A 17,084-nucleotide genomic window follows, 5' to 3' on the forward strand; every position below is an offset into this window, starting at 1 on the left:
ATATGTATATAATCTCTTTGCAGAGTATAGAAATAACATATTCATCTTTTTTTTTTTGCGGTACGCGGGCCTCTCGCTGCTGCGGCCTCTCCCATTGCGGAGCACAGGCTCCGGACGCGCAGGCTCAGCGGCCATGGCTCACGGGCCCAGCCACTCCGCGGCATGTGGGATCTTCCCGGAGCGGGGCACGAACCTGTGTCCCCTGCATCGGCAGGCGGACTCTCAACCACTGCACCACCAGGGAAGCTCCATATTCATCTTTTTTGTGACTTATGATTTTGACAAATGGTGGTTCAGACAGTCTTGGAAAAAGCTATTACAGAAATAGCTATAGTAACCCATCCCACTATACCCCACAAGAGGGTTATCTTCTGACTCGAAGAGGGGGATCTTCTGATTAGAAGAGGGAGGGAAAATGTGTCATCAGGAAGACATTTAGTGATAGGGAAAGGCCCCTTTATGGGTTATTCATAATTACTTTTATTATGCATTGCAGACAGGTTGTCCTGTACCACCTGCTCTCCGCCCCCCAGGGTTGAAAATGAAGGGTAAATTTATGAAGGGTACTCTCTTTTCTCTCTTCCTCCTTTTCACCCTTTTAGATTGATGTAAATTAATCCACTATAAGTCTTTATGTGCCAGGATTTATCGTCAGCATCTATGTGCACCTTTCCCTCTTGGAAAATGGGAAGAAGAGTTTGTTTTTTTTTTTTTGGCTGCGTTGGGTCTTCGTTGCTGTGTGTGAGCTTTCTCTAGTTGTGGCAAGCGTGGGCTACTCTTCGTTGTGGTGCGCAGGCTCCTCATTGCAGTGGCTTCTCTTGTTGTGGAGCACGGGCTCTAGGCGCGCGTGCTTCAGTAGTTGTGGCACGCAGGCTCAGTAGTTGTGGCTCGCAGGCTCTAGAGCACAGGGTCTGTAGTTGTGGCGCACGGGCTTAGTTGCTCCATGGCATGTGGGATCTTTCCGGACCAGGGATCGAACCCATGTCCCCTGCATTGGCAGGCAGATTCTTAACCACTGTGCCACCAGGGAAGTGCCAGAAGAGATTTTTTAACCTCTTAAGAAGGGCATAAGGTTTCTCTCATGACTCTCCAGCTCATTGTAGCTTTAATCATAGTACATCCTCTATATAGTAGTTACCTACTTCCTCTCTCCATCCCCACTCCTAACTAGATTGTTAATTCTTGTTGAGCAGGAACCATGTCTTATCTATATGTGTATCTTAATAAGCACAGTACCTGGCTGAAGAGCTTACTGAATTGAGAGGCTGTTAAGACTTGTTCTCTTCTGAGGAATTCCCTGGCGGTCCAGTGGTTAGGACTGGGTGCTTTCACTGCCGAGGGCATGGGTTCAGTCCCTGGTCAGGGAATTAAGATCCCGCTTAAGATCCCGCAAGCCCTGCAGCTTGGCCAAATTTGTTCTCTTCTATCATGGGATGAAGGTACTCCTGGTATTAGCACTGACACTAAATCCCTGATCACGGTGCAAAATCCCTACCCTGTGGCCCCAGGAGCTCTGTCCTTGCTTAATCTCTCACTCCCAGTTCCCACTTTATTAGAATCTTTGTTCCAGCTCTTGAAGCTGGCACGTAAGATCCTTTGCCCAGTGAGTATGGGAAGGAATGGTGAAGGCAAAGAAGGGAGCATATTTTCTCTTTTACACTCTTGTTCCTTTTTTGAGCCAGTCTCTCCTGGCTTGCCTCCTGTTTCTCTGATTTTCCCAGACTTCCACTAGGCTCTTCTACTTCTAGATTTTTAAATATTAGTGTTCCCCAGGATTCTGTTCTAAGCCCTCATCCCTGTTTCCTCTCTTGGTTGTCAGCAATCAAATTTACCTACCTCAATGACTGTCAAATCTATACAGTTTTTAAAAATCAACAGAGTATCCCCTGGAACGGAACACCAGGTCTGAATGCCAGCTCTCTGTTAGGTATCTTTTCCTAGATGTCTCACAGGCCCTTTAAGCTCAACAAGTCCAAAATGGAAATGAATATTTTCCTGCACATCTGCTTCTCCGCATATATACTCTGTCTCCAGTAATGGCATCGCCATCCAGGCAGTACCTAAGTGTAAGTATTTAAGGGCTTTTGGTCCCCACCACTGCCTTCAGTGTCTGTGTCCAGTGAGTCAGTAAATCCCATTTCTTGGATGCCTCCAGTTTTCTGCATGGTCTGGGTATAATTCTTTACCATCCCTTGTAACTGGTCTCCACCTCAGTCCACCTTCTTCCCCACAACCAGCTGTCTTTCTAAAATTCAGATCTGATTATGATGCTTCCCTACTAAAAAAACCTCTGGGGACTCTTCATTACTGGGATAGTCTGAATCCCTCAGCATCGAAGGATAGCACCATCTCAGTCTGGCCTCAGTTTACCTTTTCAGCCTTAGGTCCTGCCAGTTTCCTAACCTCATATCCCTGCTAAGGTTCGCCATTGTGTACCTCCTTAATTGCTTTGCCTGCAATGTCTTTTTTCACCCAGCAAACCATTCATCCTTCAAGGCCACACTTAAATGCCATCTCTCCTTTGAAGCTGTATTTGCCTCTGCCCAGGCTAAACTAACCCAGTCTGCTTACATAGCACTCAGGGCATGCCTTTATCACAACGCTTATTACCCTGTATCAGAGTATGCACACTTATCTGAAAAGTATTTGTTTACACCTCCATCTCCCTTGCTAGAATGGGAGCTTCTTAGAGACAAGAATCTTATCTTCTTCATCTCTGTCTTCCCAAAACCTGGCATACAATGTGTATACATAGTAAGTACTCAGTTTCATAACCAAATGAAAGACCTTTCAGACTGCAACTTCCTGTAGGAACATTTGTTCACAAAAGTTATATGGTAGGCCTAAAGAATAATTTATCTCAAAATGTCAGTTTTTGTCATATGACCAGCCTAGTTAGTGACTTTGTTCCCTGCCCCCACCCCCTTTTATAGTCCATCTCCCTCCAAGATTAATTTAAGGCAGTGTTACTTCTGTATACCTTTTTGGGCAACTGTGAGAATTCCAGGTAATGTGAGTTGTGAGTCAGACTTACTGGAGATAATTAGAAAAAAGAGGTTGGGAGGGGGAAGGGAAGAAATCTAAAAGAGAAATGCTTAAGGCTTAAGCAGTGTAGTCATGGGAGAGATGAAGGAAGCTGATGGAAGTAAACCCTTGGACCTAATCACTATCCTGCTGTCCTTCCACAATCCATGTGGAGGGAACTGATGCCAGTGAGAGGAGAGGGGGCAGATTGTGGGCAAGTCCAGCAGAAAGTCTAAGAAAGGCACAGTTGGTGGGTGTGTGAAATAGTTTGGCTTTTCCAGAGGGCTGTGTGGCAATGTGTATCAAGGTGTAAGGTATACATACTTTTTACCTAACAATTCTGCTTTTAGGAATTTATCCTGCGAGAACAATAAGATGAGTGTACAAAGTTGGATAAATAAGAATGTTACTTTATAATGATGGTAACTGGGAAATATTCACCATAATCTGAAATGTCCATTGGTAAGAGAATGACTAAATAAATTATAGTTTATCCATGCAATGGCGTGCTGTGCAGCCATTAAAAAGATGATGTAGATATACTGTAGACTTAAAAAGTCATGGACATGCATAGAGGAGAAAAGGCTGGTATAGAACAGTAAATCCCACTTACATAAAGTTTGTATCTTTGTTTCCTTATATGTATACATGCCCAAAGAAATATCTAGCATGATACTCACCCAAGTGTTCATAGCTCTTATTTCCAGATGGTGAGATTGTACTGATTTTTACTTTCTTTATAATTGATGTGTTTGAATTTTATACATTGAGAAGATAGCATTTTTATTTTCCAAACCTTTTTTTTTTAAACTGTATAAAAGAAAAAACCAACCAAGCAAATACAAAAGATATCAAATGTTTGAATGGGACCAGACCCAAGGGAAAAATTTCTTTTACTGTGCATATTCTCTGCAACAAAGCAAAATGTCTATGTAATTTATAATATAGGAAAGGAACACCTTTAAGATTTCCATGATCAAGGAATGGTAACTGGAAATTACTTATATATACTCATTACTGTAATTTGAGATGCATATAATGCTACTAATATTTTATTATTCTTGTCTTTTTTTAACAAATGTACAAATTTTTACAAGTGCTTTTGTTCATTTGTGACTCTAAGGCCATAGATTCTTCCACTAAGAATTTTCTTATGATAGTGGTTTTTCAAAAATTTAACCTCCAGGTAGGGGAGGGGCTATATTACATAATAAATTAGGTACTTTAAACTTTTGTCAACTGACCTGAGATCCTTACTGTTTTGTATAGCTTCAGTAGGAAAATGTATCCTCAGTTTCATCAAACCAACTTAGAAATCATCTTTTGGGATGCAGGCCATGGATGATTTGGAAAATATCAATACTATTAATGAGGAGCTTCCTGTGACTTAAATTCTATTCATGTTGATAGCTGAGAATGGAGGTGGATTTTTGCTATATGATTTTTTTTAACAAGTACCTTAATACAAATACAAATAAACTCTGTTATGATATGGCTTGTTACTACATAAATTAAAGCATACTTAACAATCAAATCATGACCCTGAATTCCCTAAAGTCAGACTTGTCCCTCAAGCCATGTGTGCTCTTATGTTTTCCCTCTGCTTGAAATAGCTTTCTGTAACGCATAGTTCCTGTCTCCCATTGAAATTACGAACTTTAATACACACATTGAGGCACGTAGACCCTCAATGATAAATGCTGTGCAGTCATTAACCAAAAAAAAAAAAAAAAAAGGTGTTGACCTCTATTTGTTGATGTGGAATGATATTCACAACATATATTATTTGGAAAATGCAAGTTATAGAGCAATTTAATATAATCTTATTTTGTGAAATCAAATATTGATATATCCATGTGTGTCAAAGCGTAGAACATACAGAGAGAGAGAGAAAGATAGAGAGAATGGCATTCACCTACATAAATATTCACAGTTTTTATGAAATGTTCACTTTCCCCAAGCATTGGGAATCTTTGAAAATGCAGAGTGGATGCTATGTATCTTTGGGAATTTGGCAAGATGGGAGGAGAATAAGATATATGCAAAGCTTCATTTGAACATTATCTTGTTTTTCAGTTAAAACGGTTTTTTCTTGTAGAGATTGGATTTTCTTTTTTAGCTTTTGAATGTGCAGAATTTCAAGCATACAGAAAAGTGGAGAGAGCAGTACATACCCATCACCTAGTTACAATAGTCATCAATTTATGGCAGCTCTTGTTTCATCTTTACCCCCAGCCACTTCCCCTCCCCAAGCTGGATTATTTTGAAGCACATCTCAGATACATAATTTCATCTGTAGATTTTTCATTATGTATCTCCAAAAGCCAGGAGCCTTTAAAATTTCTTCATATATTGCACTTATCAGTTCTAGAATTTACATTTGGTTCTTTTCTTACAGTTTCCATTTCTGTGTTGAGGTTTCCCAGCTGTTTACTCACGTCCATCTTTTCCTTTAAGTACTTGTATGTACATATTTATAACAGCTGTTTTAAAGTCCTTATCTGTTAATCTGTCATCTGGGTGATCTCAGGGTCTTTTTCTGTTTTATTGACTTTTTTTTCTTGACTGTGGATCACATTTTTCTGTGCTTCATATATATAATTGTATCTTCTTCCCAAGTGGATAATACCTTGTGGAGATTATGCTGTTCCGCCAGGCGTGGTTTTCTTCCTTGGTGGATCTGTTTGTTTTGCTCTTAGTACTAGAGTGTGGCTCTTACTCTAGTGCAGAGTTCAGCAAACTTTTTCTATAAAGGGCCAGATAGTAAATATCTTAAACTTCTGTGGGCCCTATCGTCTCTACTGCAGCCACTCAAGTCTGCTAATATAGTACAAAGGCAGCATAGACAGTATATAAACAAATGAGCATAGCTATATTCCAATAAAATTTTATTTATAAGAAAGACAGTGAGGCGGGTTTGGCTCACAGGTCTTAATTTGCCCACCTTTGCTCTGCATGTGCGTGGTTCTTATTCCACTGAGGGCCCACTTATTCAGTTCTTATTCCACTGAATGCCTGTGGGGCTCAGTGAGGTCCGTCTACTCGGGTTGGGCTAAGACTTCAACTTCTCCCAGCCCTGCAACCTCTGGAATCTCTATTCAGCTCTCAGCCTTGCACCAGCCGCTGTCTGGTAGGCCTTGTGCCTCTCTGTTTCCCAGAACCCTCAGTACTGCACAAATTCCAGCTGCTTCAGCAGCCAGCCCTCTGCTCTCTGCCTCCCTAAGTAAACAGTGAGGGGCTGTGCTTGGCTTGGGCTCCATCTCCCAAGGCCACATTTGGGACGGTTTCCCCAGGCAGAACACTGGAGCCAATCTGGGCTCACCTTGTGTACTTATTTACCCTCAAGTTTCACTGTCCTACATTGTTCAGCAGCCAATGCCAAAAAATAGCTCCTTCACGTTTTGTCGAGTTGTCTAGTCATTTAAGGCAGGAAGGAATTCTAGCACCAGTTATGCCAACATGGCTAGAAGAGGATGTCAGGGTTTTTTTTTTATTCAGTAAGTTTATTTTCCCAGGTTTTTTTTCTTGAAATTTATTTGTTGAAGCAACTGACTCGGCATGGAGCTTTCGACATTCTGGATTTTGCTGACTGTATTTCCAGTGGAGTCATTTAAAATGTTCCTCTATTAACTGGCAGTTAGACCCAAGGCCTGACTTGATTTACGTTACACTTTTTGTTGTTGTTGTTGTTTTGGGCAAGAATACTTCCTAGAGTATTGCTTTATGTGATGTTATTGATCATTACTTGGCTCCATTAGCTCATTAAGACTTTGCAAAATGGTAATATTTTAATTCAGTCATTCCTTCTGCGTTTATTAGCTAGAAGATATCTACAGAAAGAAACTTTCTCGTCAAGTATTTGATTACCCTGATAGACCTCATCCTGAAAAGTTAAATGTTTGATTTTTTTCTCTGTATTTACCAGATTTTAAAATAACAAGTTTATCCTCCAAAAGTGACCAATGAGTTGTGTTTAGAACTGTGTGGATTTATGTTTAATTGGGTATCTACTTCCTTAATTTTCTGAAAGTATATGAAAGGATCACTCAATGTGGAAATGTAATCCTAAAGCAAGATCGAAAGATTATAGAAAGAAGAGCAAAAGCAATTGACAGAAATAGCATTTAAAAAAATGAATTTAGGGAATTCTTACTATAACAATGTTAAAGCAGGAGGTTATAGAGTAAGAAAGGATTGAACATCCTGCAGTGTTTGTTGCAAGTTGAGTGCCATGGTGTTAGTCCTTCACATTGCAGCAAGAGGTTCAGTTTTGTATCTAGTGAAACGTCAGATCTTGTGCTTAGAATAATATGCTTCTTAATATCTAGAGAGTGATTATATATCAGAAAAAGCAACTGGTAAAGATCTGATTTTGGATCCTGTCTCTACAACTTATTATCACACGAATTTAAAAAGTAACGTAATTTTCCACTCAACTTTTCTGTGAACCTAAAGCTGCTCTAAAAACTATGTCTATTAAAAAAAACAACTTAACCTTTCTGAATTTCACTTTCTTCACCTGTTTTCAAAAAAAGAAAGGGTCTAAAATTATCTAAGTTAAATGAAAATTAAGAAATTAAGTGGGAGAACCTGTGAAAGTATCTAGCACAAGAAATGTCCCTTCCCTTTTAGCAGATGTTCTCCATTGGTTGAAGCAATTACAAGGAAGCCCAGATTCGGGGAAGGGGATATAGAGTCCCTCTTGATGGGATACGTGTCAATGAATCGAGAATATCTAAGGCTGTTTCTTGAATACAATGGGAAAGAAGAAGATGGACTCCTCAAATACATGCAAAATTTTGTCTATATGGACACTTTCCTGAAGGAAAATATGCGTGACTTTCATTAATTTCTCGAAGTAAGATGATTTGAAAAAACAATAGCATCTCCCTTAGAATATCAATATTCTTTGATACCCCTCCCACTGAGAAGTGGGGTCTCACTTAGTTGCTCCACAGCACATGGGATCTTCCGGACCAGAGCTCGAACCTGTGTCCCCTCCCCTTGAGTCTAGACTGTCTTGTGACTACTTCAACCAAAAGAGAATTGGGGAGGTGATGCTGTGTGACTTTCAAGGCTGTCATAAAAGGAGATGCAGCTTCTGCTTTGTTCACTAGAACAGTCGTGCTGGCAGCTTCAGCTGCCTTGTAAGAAACCCAACTACCCTGGGGCTGCTGTGTTGTGAGGAAGCCAAGCCACTTGAAGAGGTTCTTTGAAAGTTATCCAGTCAGGAGACCTAATCTTTGAGTCATCCCATTGCAGGCACCAGACATGTGAATGAGCCTTCAGATGGTTCCAGCCCACAGCCCTAGAGTCATCCCCAGCCAAGTCTTCTTCTTTACTCAGGGCCTCAGATATCATGCAGCCTCAGACATTCATTTCCAAATTCCCGACCCAAAGAATCCATGAGCATAATAAAATTATTAGTTCTGTTAAAACACTGTTAACTTTTGGGTACCTCGTTACAAAGCAGTATTAACTAGAACACTATGTAATATCTAAGAGCCAGCAGCAATTAATTTTCAGTGGAAAACCTAAAGGACAACTTATAGGTAGTACATGCAGGCAGGCAGTCACAAAATATCTCCCACAAAACTTGGAGTCACCACACACAACAAGTGTGGCTTATCACCAGATATTTATTTATTTATTTAAAAAATTTTGTTTAGACTTCCCTGGTGGTGCAGTGGTTAAGAATCCGCCTGCCAATGCAGTGGACACAGGTTCGAGCCCTGGTCCGGGAAGATCCCACATGCCGCGGAGCAACTAAGCCCGTGAGCCACAGCTATTGATCCTGTGGTTTAGAGCCCGCAAGTCACAACTACTGAGCCTGCATGCCACAACTACTGAACCCGTGTGCCTAGAGCCCGTGCTCCTCAACAAGAGAAGCCACTGCAATGAGAAGCCTGCGCACCGCAACAAAGAGTAGCCCTCACTGACCGCAACTAGAGAAAGCCCGTGTGCAGCAACGAAGACCCAACACAGCCAAAAATAAATAAATAAATTAATTAATTTTAAAAAAAAATATTTTTTTGGCTGCCCACGCTGCTTTTGGGATCTTAGTTCCCTGACCAGGGATTGAACCTGCACCTCAGCAGTGAAAGCATGGAGTCCTAACCACTGGACCGCCAGGGAATTCCCTATCACCAGATATTTATAGTCTAGATGAAGTTTATTAATCGGGAGTCATTTTTACCATAAGTGATATTACTCAGTATCATGGCTGACTTTCCACATTTGCCAGGTTTCCAAAGAGAACAGAGCTAGAAAGTTAACCCAAGGTCAAATGTGTCAATAGAGAACTATCCATTGAGAAAAGCAAAGTAAGAATATTAATATTAGACAGAATAGAATTTAAGGCAAAAAGCATCAAAGAGGACAAAGAGGTTCATGGACCTTTTCTCTTTCTACCCTCACTATCCCCTTAATGATCTCATTAGTCATATGACTCTAATAACCCATTAAGCTGTTGCCTCCCATGTTTATGCCCTCAACCAAGACCTTTCTCCTAAATTCCAGACTCATACATCCATCTGCTTACTTGACATTTCCAAATGTCGAAATCGACATGTGCAAAACTCCAAAACTGGACTTCTAATCTCTTCCCTAAAATTTGCTCCACTCCAAAGACTTCCCTACCTTAGTTGTTGGTAATTTTATCCTGTCAGTTTCTCAGACCATAAACCTTCAGATCAACCCCAATTCCTTTCTTTCTCTCACGTATCCAGTCTGTCAAGAAATCCCATTGAATCTACCTTTTTTAAAAAATAAATTTATTTATTTATTTATTTTTGGCTGTGTTGGGTCTTTGTTGCTGCACACGGGCTTTCTCTAGTTGTGGTGAGCGGGGGCTACTCTTCGTTGCGGTGCGCGGGCTTCTCATTGTCGTAGCTTCTCGTTGCAGAGCAGGGGCTCTAGGCACGCAGGCTTCAGTAGTTGTGGCACGTGGGCTCAGTAGTTGTGGCTCCCAGACCCTAGAGTGCAGGCTCAGTAGTTGTGGTGCACGGGCTTAGTTGCTCTGCGACATGTGGGATCTTCCCGGGCCAGGGCTCCAACCCGTGTCCCTTGCATTGGCAGGCAGATTCTTAACCACTGTGCCACCAGGGAAGCCCCAAATCTACCTTTAAGATATACCCAGAATGCATTTTTGACACCCCACTGTCACCACCCTGAGTTGAGTCACTATCATATCTTACCTGGATTACTGCAGTAACCACTTACTGGTCTCCCTGCTTCTACCCTTGCCCTCCTATACTGGATTCTCAACACAGCAGCCAGACTGAACTTTTAAAAATGTTAAGTCAGATCATGTCATTCTTTTGCTGAAAACCTACTTCACTCAGAGTAAAAGCCAAACTCCTCATAATGTCCTGTAAGGCCCTACTCATAGCACTTAACACTTTCTAACACACTGTATGACTTATTTATTTGTCATGTTGTCTGTTGCCTACCTCCCCACATATATAGACTATAAGTTTGGCAAAGAGAAGGATTTTTGTTTGTTTTTTTCCCTGATGTATCCCAAGTACCTAGAACAATGCCTGGCACATAATAAGCACTCAATAAAGATTTTTTGAATGAATGAATGAAAAGTGGCTAGTTAATAGTGATACAATAAAGTTATTAATAATGAATCTTTGAGTCAAATAACATGTTAAAATACATAAAGCAAGAGCTGTTAAAAATAAAAGGAAAAATGGATAAAACCGCAATCGTAATAGGAAACTAGCATGCCTCTAATTTGTCAATTTAAGTAGACATAATAAGGTTATTGGATTTCAGAATGTTATAATTAGTAAATTTGATTTAATATTAAATTTGATACCTTGGATTAGGTTTTTTTTTACAAATATACACAAAATAGGATAAAAGATGGTAAGTTATGCCACTGAAAACCTCAGTAAGTTCTAGAAAGAAAAATTGTATAAACTGCATCCTCTGATCACAAAGCAATAATGCACAAATTAATGGGGAAAGAGGAGATTTGACCCAAGTATTGTGGAAACACAAAAGGAAACTAAATAGTGGGGTATGTACCATTTACACTGTACTGGCCTTGGAATACACAGTTCTTGTCCTGTGAGTTCACAGTCCTTGGTGGAATCAAACATGTAAATCAATTTTGCCACAGAATAAGAAGGATGCACAGATAGAGGTAAGCATATGATGCAATGGGATCATCCCGTAGAGACCGACACGCCTTCACCTTTACAGAGGAGGAGAAGACTAGGCTGAGTCCTCCAGTGCAAGGAGGGCCTGGTCAGATGAAGGAGTCTAGAAACAGAGAGGCCTCTTGTCCAAAGGCAGAGAGGGGTGAGAGCCTGTGCAGCCTTCTGGGATCTCAGCTGGTTTAATATGGCAAGCAAGCAGGGTGAGAGCTAGGGAGTAGCCAGTTGGAGATGCTTCTTTTGGCAGTAAAATGTATAGCATTTGGGGACTACCTGAATGGGACAACTGAAGCATGTGTGTGAAAAGGGGTAAAGATACCAGACTCCTGCTCCCTTAGGGATGGAGGAAATGATAGATGTGCATGTAGATAGTTTTTCAGCTGGGAGAGGAGACAGAAAATTGAAGCTCCTCGTCCCCCAATTACTTCTGTTTCTTTCTGTACATTTTTGCAGAGATTAGAGATGAAATGAGGTAGGGGGTTGGGAAATAGGAAGAAAAAATGATAAGGGATAATAGAAGGATTGCCCAGCAGTGTTGAGATCCAAGTGAAATTAGAGGCCGTGTATCTGTAGTGACCCCATTCATTGCCACTGTGTGATTTTCTCCAAATGGGCATCATCCTGTGTGTATAAAAGAGTAAAGGTAGATAGTTGGATTGATTGGAATTTTCCAGATGGATGCACTGGAAGGACCAGGGAGGAAGAGAAAAGGGGAGTGGGGGGTTAGCAAGAGGGGGGTTGAATTAATGCATTCTAGAGTCTAGCCTAGGCTGGAAGTTTCCCAAGGTCATGGACCTTGTCTATTTTGTTTGTTTCTGGGCTCATTATTATTACAATGAATAATCTAGAACATAGAAGTAAAAAGGGAAGAGACTGATAGTTTGGTTGGGGGGGGAAAGGAGTTGTCCTAAGACGAGAATTTCCAGCAAGAGCAAAGAACAGGTATAATGGGAATTAGAAGTGAGGAACTGGAAGATTTGGGGGTAGTAGTCTGGAGTTTCACCACGGAGGTGACTTCTGAACTGGGTTAGATGGTTTTTAGTTTAATTGGAGAAAGAAGCCTAATACCTATAACAATGCAAAACAGTATGATAGTGCTCTGGGAGAAAGAGGAAGGAAAGATAATTTGGGGCTGATCACTTCACAGAATTGGGCCTTGAAGGATGAGTAAGGTGGTCAGCAGAGAGGCGGAGGGATGATGGAGGGGCATTCCTAAGGAGGTAAAGCAGGGCAGCGGTGGGGAAACCATGTGAATACAGGAAAAGTCAAGACCTGTTCAGAGGGTTCTGGAATGGAGGATTTGGCTGGAGCTGAGAGTTTGCGTAGAAGAGTTATGAAGAGGAAGATTAATAATACAGGTTAAGGCCAGGTGATGAGAATGTTGAAGGTCGGCTTAGGGTTTATCTTATAGGCAGCAGAGACTGATGAAGGTTTTTGATAAATAAGTGAAATAACCTGCAGCTGGTGGTGCCCTGGATGTATTGAAGAGGGAAAGCTATCGTATCATTTGGGAAATATTGGTGGAAACAAAGTGATGGGGGCCTGAATTAGTGCCTTGTCTGCAGGATGGAAAGGGAGAGATGGATGCAAGAGAAATGATACAGAGAAGGAGGAATCAGGACCTGGTGGTTAGAAAGGGGACCTGAGGAAGGAGAGGAGCTGTCAGAGCAGAAAAGAGGGAGTTGGCAGAAACAGAGAACCTAGTCAGGAAAAGAGGCTCAGGAGGAAATTTGGGGATGACTCAGTAAGGGTCAGTGAAATTGGCCACTTGGAGGTCATAGAGACTTAGACCAAAATTTTAGCAGTGGAAGGAGAGATGAAAAGTGATGGTGGTGGCTGCAGAGAAGTGTGGAGGTTCTTGGTTCCCTCTTTTTTTTTTTTTTTTTTTTTTTTTTTGGGCTCTCACTGCTGTGGTCCCTCCCGCTGTGGAGCACAGGCTCCGGACGCCAGCGGCCATGGCTCACGGGCCCAGCCGCTCCTGCGGCATGTGGGATCTTCCCGCACCGGGGCACGAACCCGTGTCCCCTGCATCGGCAGGCGGACTCCCAACCACTGCGCCACCAGGGAAGCCCGGTTCTCTTTTTAAACAACAACTTCATCAAGATATAATTCACAGACCATGCAATTCACCTATTTAAAGTTTACAATTCAGTGGTAGGTAGTGTATTCAGAGTTGTGCAACCATCACCACCATCAATTTTATATTTTCATCACCCCTGAAAGAAACCTCTTACCCATTAGTAGTCACTCTCCAATCCCCCTATCCTCACCAGCCCTAGGTAACCACTAATCAGCTTTCTGGCTTTATAGATTTCCTATTCTGGACATTTCAAATACGTGTAATCACATAATGTGTGGTCTTCTATGACTGGCTTCTTTCATTTAGGACTGTGTTTTCAAGATTTATTCATGTTGAAGCATGTATCAGTACTTCATCCCTTTTTTAATTGCCAAATAATATTCTACTGAATGGGATATCACATTTTGTTTATCCATTCACCAATTGTTGGACATTTGGGTTATATCCACTTTTTGACTCTTACAAATAATGCTGCTGTGGACATTTGTGTACAAGTTTTGTGTGGACGTACATTTTGGTTTTGACATAGAGGTCCTGGCTATGTTTAGACGCAGAGGGAAGGACGGCAACTGGTAAGGAACAAGGACCACGGGAAATTCTGGAGAGCAGGGGGCTTCCTGGAGAGAGAGCAGCCCTGAAAGAGGTGAAAAGGAATAGAAGGAGGAGAAGGGGGAAAATTCCCCTTGGAAGTGGTGAGAGTATCTCTACTTCTACAACAGGAGTGAAGGACGAGTGGGAATTTCTTTTTCTGTGAATGAAAATATATTTTCTGATTATAAAAGTAATACAAGGAAGGCTGTATAAAGAGAGGCTAAGAGTGTGGGTTGTCAAATCAGGCTCCTTAGGTTCGAATCCTGATGCTGCTGCTTACTAGTTATGGAACCTTGGGCATGTTAACCTATCCAGGCTTCAGTTTCTTCATTTTTAAAATGGAGTTGAGACAAGTACTTACCTTACTAGGCTATTATGAAGATTAAAGAAATGATACCTGTGCAGCTGTATTAGTTACCTCCTGCTGTGTAACAAATTACCCCAAATGACAAACTCTATGTCACAGTTTCTGAGGGGCAGGAATCTGGGTGTAGCTTAGCTGGGGGGCCTATGGCTTAGGAGGTCTCATGAGGTTGTAGTTGAGCTATTGGTGGGAGCTGTAGTCATCCCAGCACTTGACTGGGGCTGGAGGACCCACTGCCAAGCTCACTCACATGGTTCTTGGCCGGCCTCAGTTCCTTGTGAAGGCCACTTTCTTGCCACCTGTGTCTCTCCATTGCACTGCTCACAACATGGCAGCCTGCTTCTTCCAGACTCGTGATCCAAGGACGGTACCAGAGTGCCCACTGTGGCAGAAGCCGCAGTCTTTTATAACCTAATTTCAGAAGTAACATCCCATCCCCCTGCTCCCACAGACCAGTACAGTGTAGCGGACCAGGGTGTGGATGCCAAGAGGCTGGGTCATTGGCGACCACCTTGGCTACCACACAGTTCTTAATAATAAGCCCTTAATAACTACAGTTGGCCCTTGAACCATACGGATTTGACCTGCATGGGTCCACTTATACATGGATTTTTTTTTTGATAGTAAATACTACAATGCTACATGGTCCACAGATACTGAAGGCTGACTATTTATTTGCAGATGTTCTCCTGCGAGGAGGGTCAGCACCCTTAACCCCCGGGTTGTTCAGTGGTCAACTGTATTCGTAGTGGAAATATTAAGATATTATAAAAGTGGGGCTTCCCTGGTGGCTCAGTGGTTAAGAACCCCCCTGCCAATGCAGGGGACACAGGTTCGAGCCCTGGTCCAGGAAGATCCCACAGGCCGCGAAGCAACTAAGCTTGTAAGCCACAACTACTGAAGCCCACATGCCACAACTACTGAAGCCCACGTGCCTAGAGCCCATGCTCCACAACAAGAGAAGCCACTGCAATGAGAAGCCCACAGACTGTAACGAAGAGCAGCCCTCACTTGCTGCAACTAGAGAAAGCCCGCATGCAGCAACGAAGACCCAACGCAGCCAAAAATAAAAACAAATAAATAAATTTATGTTTTTTAAAAAGATATTATAAAAATGTATATAGAAGAGGGAATTCCCTGGTGGTCCAGTGGTTAGGACGTGGCGTTTACACTGCCGTGGCCTGGGTTCAATCCCTGGTCAGGGAACTAAGATCCCCCAAGCTGAGTGGTGCCACCAAAACAAAAACAAACAAAAAAAAAGTATAAAGAAGAAAGTAAAAGTCACTCACAGTCCACCATTTAGGTAGAATTGGCATTTCTAAAATGACTTTTTCCTAAGGAGGGCTACTAGTAATAGGACCATGATTTCTAAAAATTCCTTCCACATCTCCGAGAGAAAGCTTATTAATTACTGAAATATTAACTTAGGAAAATGAACATTTGGGATCCTTTTATCTCTCACATTTGGAGTCTGCACATCACACTTGTTTATCCTTCTATTCAGCATTGTGATAATTCTGAATTTGGGGCATCACATACCCTGTCTCTGTCATCAGTAAGATTGTGATTTTCCTATAAGATCAAATAGAAATAGGTCACGGATGAAAAGAACACCCTCACCGGACTCCCTGCCAACTGGCTGGTCCAGCTGAAAACCAGCCCCTCTAAGAATTGATGTTACAAAAACAGCTCCTCTGTTGTCTTCTGTCATTTCTCCCCTACTTTATGCTCCATGAATAGCAGCTGTTCAGGGTATTGCCGAGTGAGCACAGGGGTGCTGCAATCAGAAATGTGAGTGAGCGACACAGCAGGAGAAGGCTGGGGCCGAGGGAGGTGTGTTCTGGTGATACAGTGAGTAAGTGGGAGACATGACAAACAGCCAGACAGCAGTACGATGGCCCACTGGGAAGCATATGAAAGATTATCAATTACCTCGATTAAAAAAAAGAAAGCCCCCAGAAGTCTCTTTCACCAGTAGAGAAAAATCACAGCTGCTGAGGAGAGTCTTGTCAAGTCTCTTAGGTGGATTGGTGCTTTGTGCTAGCTTCTTTTATAAAAGTCAGATTAATTTTCTAATACTGTTTTCTACTTTAATGTTATTGCTTTAATCATTAGACTATCACCAATTCCTTCAGGCAATAGGAAGCGATTGAAGATTTAATGAGATTCATATTGCTTGTCCTTAAATGTTGATGACTTCCTTCATGCATATTAATCATTCCTGACCTTGATCTTAAATTCCTTCCCAGCACAGATTCTCATCAAGCATACCTACTAGATCCCTCAGTGTTCACCAGGCACCTGGTTTGTTTCCAACAGTACATTAACTCTAATGTTCAGTGTACATCAGATTTTTCAGTACCCTTGTCTGATTTGTCTTCTAGTTCTTACTATGATTATAAATCTGGAAAATTTAGGGGGAGAAAAATCAGCAACCCTGAAGAGGGGATTTAGCCTAGTTTAAAAGACTGTTCTGTTCAGCAGACCTTGAACATGCCTTAATTGGTTGTCTAGGTCAGTATGTCCAACTGGCAACTCTCAGACCCCATCCAGGCCACAGAGTGTTTCTGGGTGGCTGAAGTGTGTGTGCTCCGGCTGGCGATCAGCAGGACTCGGCCTTTGTCCCCTGCTTTGGCGGCCCCAGCCTTTAGTTCAGGCCTACCCCCTCCTGCCACAGGGGCCTGGGAAACCCTGGCTGACCACCTGGTCTCCTCATGCCCAGCATCCGTGCATCTGCATCCCCACCCTTGCCCCAATTATCTCCTCAGCCACCTTGGCAGATTTTCTAACCAACAGTCCTTGCCCGAACCAGGACCCAGGAAAGGAGTCGTTGGAGTGTGTGAGAGGAGAGAGGAGA

The 17,084-nt window shown here is 42.1% G+C and overlaps 1 protein-coding gene and 1 non-coding gene across 2 annotated transcripts in view; both read left to right on the plus strand.

Moving 5' to 3' along the window:
- METAP1D (methionyl aminopeptidase type 1D, mitochondrial) overlaps positions 1–17,084 on the plus strand; it is a 79,617-nt gene that overhangs the window by 1,930 nt on the left and 60,603 nt on the right.
- Positions 15,362–15,433, plus strand: TRNAV-UAC (transfer RNA valine (anticodon UAC)). The gene has a single exon. It is a non-coding gene; the product is annotated as a tRNA-Val (tRNA).

This window comes from Neophocaena asiaeorientalis, unplaced genomic scaffold (assembly GCF_003031525.2).
Source record: "Neophocaena asiaeorientalis asiaeorientalis breed wild unplaced genomic scaffold, Neophocaena_asiaeorientalis_V1.1 scaffold96, whole genome shotgun sequence".
Lineage (NCBI taxonomy): Eukaryota > Metazoa > Chordata > Mammalia > Artiodactyla > Phocoenidae > Neophocaena > Neophocaena asiaeorientalis.